This window comes from Lampetra fluviatilis, chromosome 65 (genome assembly GCF_964198595.1).
Source record: "Lampetra fluviatilis chromosome 65, kcLamFluv1.1, whole genome shotgun sequence".
Lineage (NCBI taxonomy): Eukaryota > Metazoa > Chordata > Hyperoartia > Petromyzontiformes > Petromyzontidae > Lampetra > Lampetra fluviatilis.
Genome location: NC_136339.1, coordinates 7,030,256 through 7,037,207, shown reverse-complemented (window position 1 = coordinate 7,037,207; position 6,952 = coordinate 7,030,256).

Here is a 6,952-nt window from a genome sequence, read left to right as displayed (position 1 = left end):
GTGTGCTGTACTTGGCCCTTCCCCAAAACGTCGTGATTTTTATTTTATTTTATTTTTATTAATTTTAATGTTTTACCTACGTGACTTTACCGAAAAAAACTAAGAATATGAATCCTTGCAGTCACGAAAGCTTCAAATCTAGAAGTGGTGGTGGTTGTTGTGGTTGTGGTGGTGGTTGTGGTGGTTGTTGTTTACCGAGGTAGAGCCTCGCTCTCTCTCTCGTAGGGATGTCAATTGAGTAGCAGCGAGCATGGAAGCGATGTCCAGGTTGGAACTTTACAACGCGGGGCCTTGCCTCCTGCCCTCGCCTGGTCGCGTTCGCTTCAATTCTCTCGCTTAAGTTGAATTTGTCTTCACCCGGCTCGCCACTTTGTAACTTTGTTTTACTTTAAACATTAACACAGTTTTTATTTTTACCAGGCCACGCCCGCTTGAGCTGCTGTACCGCTCTTGTTTTCACAAGAGACCTGCCAACAACAACAACAAGGTGAGGCTCGTCAACAGCGTGGCGGTGTTCACTCTGGACGCGTGGCGGTGTTCACTCTGGACGCGTGGCGGTGTTCACTCTGGACGCGTGGCGGTGTTCACTCTGGACGCGTGGCGGTGTTCACTCTGGACGCGTGGCGGTGTTCACTCTAGACGCGTGGTGGTGTTCACTCTAGACGCGTGGTGGTGTTCACTCTAGACACATGGCGGTGTTCACTCTAGACGCGTGGTGGTGTTCACTCTAGACGCGTGGTGGTGTTCACTCTAGACGCGTGGTGGTGTTCACTCTAGACGCGTGGTGGTGTTCACTCTAGACGCGTGGCGGTGTTCACTCTGGACGCGTGGCGGTGTTCACTCTGGACGCGTGGTGGTGTTCACTCTAGACGCGTGGCGGTGTTCACTCTAGACACATGGCGGTGTTCACTCTAGACGCGTGGCGGTGTTCACTCTAGACGCGTGGCGGTGTTCACTCTAGACGCGTGGTGGTGTTCACTCTAGAGGCGTGGTGGTGTTCACTCTAGACACATGGCGGTGTTCACTCTAGACGCGTGGTGGTATTCACTCTAGACGCGTGGCGGTGTTCACTCTAGACGCGTGGCGGTGTTCACTCTAGACGCGTGGCGGTGTTCACTCTAGACGCGTGGTGGTGTTCATTCTAGACACATGGCGGTGTTCACTCTAGACGCGTGGCGGTGTTCACTCTGGACGCGTGGCGGTGTTCACTCTGAACGCGTGGCGGTGTTCACTCTGGACGCGTGGCGGTGTTCACTCTAGACGCGTGGCGGTGTTCGCTCTAGACGCGTGGCGGTGTTCGCTCTAGACGTGTGGCGGTGTTCACTCTAGACGCGTGGCGGTGTTCACTCTAGACACGTGGCGGTGTTCGCTCTGGACGCGTGGTGGTGTTCACTCTAGACGCGTGGCGGTGTTCGCTCTAGACGCGTGGCGGTGTTCACTCTAGATACGTGGCGGTGTTCACTCTAGACGCGTGGCGGTGTTCACTCTAGACACGTGGCGGTGTTCGCTCTGGACGCGTGGTGGTGTTCACTCTAGACGCGTGGCGGTGTTCGCTCTAGACGTGTGGCGGTGTTCGCTCTAGATGTGTGGCGGTGTTCACTCTAGACGCGTGGCGGTGTTCACTCTAGACACGTGGTGGTGTTCACTCTAGACGCGTGGTGGTGTTCACTCTAGACACATGGCGGTGTTCACTCTAGACGCGTGGCGGTGTTCACTCTGGACGCGTGGCGGTGTTCACTCTGAACGCGTGGCGGTGTTCACTCTGGACGCGTGGCGGTGTTCACTCTAGACGCGTGGCGGTGTTCACTCTAGATACGTGGCGGTGTTCACTCTAGACGCGTGGCGGTGTTCACTCTAGACACGTGGCGGTGTTCGCTCTGGACGCGTGGTGGTGTTCACTCTAGACGCTTGGCGGTGTTCGCTCTAGACGTGTGGCGGTGTTCGCTCTAGATGTGTGGCGGTGTTCACTCTAGACGCGTGGCGGTGTTCACTCTAGACACGTGGCGGTGTTCGCTCTGGACGCGTGGTGGTGTTCACTCTAGACGCGTGGCGGTGTTCGCTCTAGACGTGTGGCGGTGTTCACTCTAGATACGTGGCGGTGTTCGCTCTAGACGCGTGGCGGTGTTCACTCTCTACATGTGGAGGGGAAACCCGGGGATCGGGAAGGAAATCCATGCGACCACGGGGAGAGAGAGAGACACGTAAACTACAAATATACAGCAGGCGTCAGGGTCGGGATCGAACCCACGACTTCCTGTATTCCAGGACAGGTAGTGAACATCTCACCACAGAGAGACACGCAGCCTCGGCTGTGTTGGTTGATCCTCAATGATGCTGCATGATGCTGCATGATGCTGCATGATGCTGCATGATGCTGCATGATGATGCTGCATGATGATGCTGCATGATGCTGCATGATGCTGCATGATGATGCTGCATGATGATGCTGCATGATGATGCTGCATGATGATGCTGCATGATGATGCTGCATGATGATGCTGCATGATGATGCTGCATGATGATGCTGCATGATGATGCTGCATGATGATGCTGCATGATGATGCTGCATGATGATGCTGCATGATGATGCTGCATGATGATGCTGCATGATGATGCTGCATGATGATGCTGCATGATGATGCTGCGTGATGCTGCGTGATGCTGCGTGATGCTCCGTGATGCTGCGTGATGCTGCGTGATGCTGCATGATGATGCTGCGTGATGCTGCATGATGCTGCATGATGCTGCATGATGATGCTGCATGATGCTGCATGATGATGCTGCATGATGCTGCATGATGATGCTGCGTGATGCTGCATGATGCTGCATGATGCTGCATGATGATGCTGCATGATGCTGCATGATGATGCTGCATGATGCTGCATGATGATGCTGCATGATGCTGCATGATGATGCTGCATGATGCTGCATGATGATGCTGCATGATGATGCTGCATGATGATGCTGCATGATGAGGCTGCATGATGATGCTGCATGATGATGCTGCATGATGATGCTGCATGATGATGCTGCATGATGATGCTGCATGATGCTGCATGATGCTGCATGATGATGCTGCATGATGCTGCATGATGCTGCATGATGATGCTGCATGATGCTGCATGATGCTGCATGATGATGCTGCATGATGATGCTGCATGATGATGCTGCATGATGATGCTGCATGATGATGCTGCATGATGATGCTGCATGATGATGCTGCATGATGATGCTGCATGATGCTGCATGATGCTGCATGATGCTGCATGATGATGCTGCATGATGATGCTGCATGATGATGCTGCATGATGCTGCATGATGATGCTGCATGATGCTGCATGATGCTGCATGATGCTGCATGATGCTGCATGATGCTGCATGATGCTGCATGATGATGCTGCATGATGATGCTGCATGATGATGCTGCATGATGATGCTGCATGATGCTGCATGATGCTGCATGATGCTGCATGATGTGAAATATGAGGAAGTGAAGGTGAAATGTGAAGAAGTGATGGTGAAGAGCAAAGACGTGAAGGTAAAATGTGAAGATGAGTCAATTCCAAAATCGGACCACAGCGATGGAGGCAACGTGAAGCAGGAGGAGAATTCTGACTGTGAGGCAGAGCAAGGCAAGTCCCAGCAGTTTGTGGAAGTGGAGGTGTGGGTGGACTTCCTCTTGAGACTACAAAGTCAAATTAAGACCTGGGAGATGTGTAAGTTTGAGACGATGTCGCTCCAATAGATGCTCCTTTGTCACAGGCCTTTAATGACAAGAATGTGAAGTTTAACACTCAATTCCTCCGTTCTACCTGCTGAGTAAGAGCGGCCAGTCTTTGTGGACCTGTGGGTTGGGTAGATCTCTAACCAGGAGCGAGAGCCAATAAGCTCCCAAGCATTCACTATGTTAGCATAATTTCATTTATATTGTGCTTGCTTAATTGCCTCGGCAATTCGGATTTTTGCATCATATCTCGTCTCAAACACTCGAAGAGCATCCCCAAGTAGCAGCTGCCCCTGTGCCACAAGCCGAGGTCGCAAACGGGTTTTGATTCTGTACCCGTACCCGGCCGCTCCAGGCTCGCAAACAGTACCCGTACCCTACCCAATACCCGGCTACCTGTACCTGGCCAGGTATCGTGTACGGTACAGAGACGGGTACCCGATTGCGACCTCTGGGATGAAGCCATGTTGCAGGCGCGGTTGGGTTTATTCTAGGAACTTGAATTGTGAGAAGAGACGAGACGTTGGGAAATGAGTGACAAACGGTTACTCGCCAGTGACTCACGGCCTACCCATAACCGGCCGCACCAGGGTCGCAAACGGGTACCCGTACCCGGCCGGGTAGACGGGTATCGGGTAGGGTACGGGAATCGGGTACCCGATTGCGACCTCTGGTCACAAGGTGGTGGCCCTGCACTGGCCTGCATGTGGACTAGAGCCGGGCAGTAGGGGGCGATGATTGATGTGGCATCTCAGTTGTGTAGTTTGTAGATAATGTTTAGAATTTGCTCAATTTTGACCCAGACGCCAGCATGCAATGGCCTACTCGTTTTGAATGGTGCATTAGTATGTTGTACATATACTGTTAAGCAGACGATGCTGTTTTTTTTAATATAGCTTGTTAATGCGATGTAACCTGATGCAGTATATTTCAGTGCAGTAATTACATTTTGTTAATATGCCTGTCACTAATTTAGAATGAATACTTGTCTGATGGTGTGCGTAAATGTAACCTTTTGTCTATAAGGGTCAAACATTGAATACGTGATGTTTTGAAAGTAACCTGGACAGATAACTCAGGTGAGACTCATTGTTCTTGTGATGCAGGTCAAAAGTAGTTGTGTTTTCAAGAAGCATCTCCATCTGGAGCAACTCATTGTCTTTGAAATAGGGAGCACACTCGATCATTCATCAATTACAAGGCATACCACTCAAAAGTTACACGTAGTGGAGATACATTCTCTACAACACGAAATATAATTTGCTATTACGTGTTGACACAAATTTCGTCTAAGACTAGAAATGCTCCTTACAGATTAACGTGTGGATGTTTGAAGCTATCGGTTGAAACAAGCCTGGCTGCTGTTGAGACTCTGTGCACCAATCGGGGTGCACATGTGGCTTGCACTGAAGCAATGATGCACTCCCAGAAGGCTGCTAGTTATAGTTTGTATAAAACATTCCTTTGCTTCGTGGAGAGATCGATAAATGAAAGATTTCGTGTCTGCTGATCTGCTTCATAGCAAGGAGGTAATTTTAAGAGCACATTTGGAATGCATTTTTGGTACAGATTTGTATTCGGTTACAAGGCAGAGCACATCTCGTATATACATTCTCCACAACAACACTCATTTGAATTTTGCATGACGTCTTATATGTTGGCGAACTAGGACAAGAAATGGTCATTGCCGATTAACGTCTGGATGTTGACAACCATGGGTTGAAGCAAGCCTGACTGCATGCAGCGCCCCTGGCAACCATTTTCGGCTTTCAGCCAGGAAAGTCACGAAAAAACTTTCAGACAAACGACGCATTCACGCCAGGACCTGATGCTCCGTTTTGAAGTTTTAAAATGAAACAACTTTGAACTGTTATTTTTTAATTAGATAAATGTATTCATTAAAAGCTTATCTCAGTGTGTGAGAAAACGTTTGCACGGTTATCTTCTCTTAAAAATCACCAGAGAACACACACGGGAGAGAAACCCTTCAAGTGCAGTGTGTGTGGGAAAACGTTTGCACGGTCATCTACTCTTGTAAAACACCAGAGAACACACGGGAGAGAAACCCTTCAAGTGCAGTGTGTGGGAAGGCGTTTGCACGTTCATCTACTCTTAAAAATCACCTGAGAACACACGGGAGAGAAACCCTTCAGTTGCAGTGTGTGTGGGAAGGCGTTTGCAGGGTCATCTACTCTTCATGTACACAAAAGAACACACACCGGAGAGAAACCCTTCAAGTGCAGTGTGTGGGAAGGCGTTTGCAAATTCATCTGCTCTTATCACACACCAGAAAACACACGGGAGAGAAACCCTTCAAGTGCAGTGTGTGTGGGAAGGCGTTTGCACATTCATCTACTCTTGTAGAACACCAGAGAACACACACAGGAGAGAAACCCTTTGAAAGCACTCCGTGCGGGATGATGTTTGCACATTCATCAAATCTTCACAGACACCAGAGAACACATGCATCAGAAGATCCACAAGGAATGGAGTCTGAAGTCAGCTTGTGAAAGCCAAAGTGCTGCCATGAGCCCATCCCTCATGAAACAAGAACTGGAAAAAAATCCCAGCTTGGACACTTAACGGTAATGAGGTGAAATATGAAGAGGTGAAGGTGAAATGTGAAGAAGTGATGGTGAAGAGTGAAGAAGTGAAGGTAAAATGTGAAGATGAAGATTCAACCCCAATATCGGACCTTCAAATCGATGGAGGCAACTTGAAGCAGGAGGAGAATTCTGACTGAGTCAGAGCGAGGCAACTCCCAGAAGTTTGTGGAAGTGAAGGTGTGGGTGGACTTCCTCCGAGACAATACAAAGTCAAATGGAGAGCCGGTACATGTGTAAGCTTGAGATGATGTCGCTCCAATAGATGCACCTTTGTCACAGTGTTGTATATGCCGGATTATGAAAATTTGATGAAAATATTATTTTAAATAAACATAGAAAAAGGCATAATTCGCATGAATTATGTTAACATATAATTATGTGCATAAATTATGCTAATCACTGATATATTCGTATTAATGTATGCAAATGCTTGTGCTTATGTTAGTGTTCAGTTATGATAACTAGGCTTAGTTTCGTTATCCAGAGTTGTATCAATCGGGATAAACGATTATCTTTGATTAAACATTTATTGATTATCTTAGTGTGTTTATGTTATGTTAGGTCTCCAAATTCACATCTCATCGCAGGTTACAGTTCTTATGATTAAGACAGTTTTGCATGG